The sequence below is a fragment of the Chiloscyllium punctatum genome, chromosome 31, assembly GCF_047496795.1.
Source record: "Chiloscyllium punctatum isolate Juve2018m chromosome 31, sChiPun1.3, whole genome shotgun sequence".
Lineage (NCBI taxonomy): Eukaryota > Metazoa > Chordata > Chondrichthyes > Orectolobiformes > Hemiscylliidae > Chiloscyllium > Chiloscyllium punctatum.
The window spans coordinates 58,779,249-58,779,904 of NC_092769.1; the positions used below are offsets into that span (position 1 = coordinate 58,779,249).

At 44.2% G+C, this 656-nt stretch overlaps 1 non-coding gene across 1 annotated transcript; it reads left to right on the forward strand.

The window, feature by feature from the left end:
* Positions 1-82, forward strand: trnal-cag (transfer RNA leucine (anticodon CAG)). The gene has a single exon. It is a non-coding gene; the product is annotated as a tRNA-Leu (tRNA).
* Positions 83-656: the final 574 nt, after the last annotated feature.

Below are 656 nucleotides of genomic sequence, written 5' to 3' on the forward strand. Positions count from 1 at the left end.
GGTAGTGTGGCCGAGCGGTCTAAGACGCTGGATCCAGGTTCCAGTCTTGAAAGGGGCGCGGGTTCGAATCCCGCCACTGCCATTTCTGCTGTTTAACTGCAATGCTGCAGCTTGTCAAAATGCTGTTTCGGTCCTCACTGTATTGATGTTGAAAACAAAAGTAAAATGGGTTTGCTTCCCGGGGAATTAACTGAGTTGTGGGATAGTGCCACGCAGAAAATCACAAAAAGCTCTGCTGTTCCAGGCAATTTGTGCGTTTATTGGAACCGAATGGAGACTGTTATTTCATCGCTGTTGTGATGAAACACTGCAGAAACGAACGACTTCCTTACTTTTGCTCCGACTGACCATACTCCGTGAAATTTTCCCAGACCCTCAGTTGAGGATTTTTGCTGCTGGACGTTACCTCAGAAACCCTGTTAACTCGTAATGTGGTGACTCGACTCGTCGTTATTTGGTTTTCTGGCCAATGGGAAAATCGATCCAATGAATTTCGATGTCATATGTTATTGAATTTCTCCCATTTCCTTTATTTCCGTCCTGGAGACATCGGAAGAGAAAGGTAATCTAATCGAGACTGTGATTGGTGAAATTCACTTTTTATGGCCCGTTCTTATTATGTTCTTTCTTTCTCTCTTTTCAGCATTGTCTGGGAA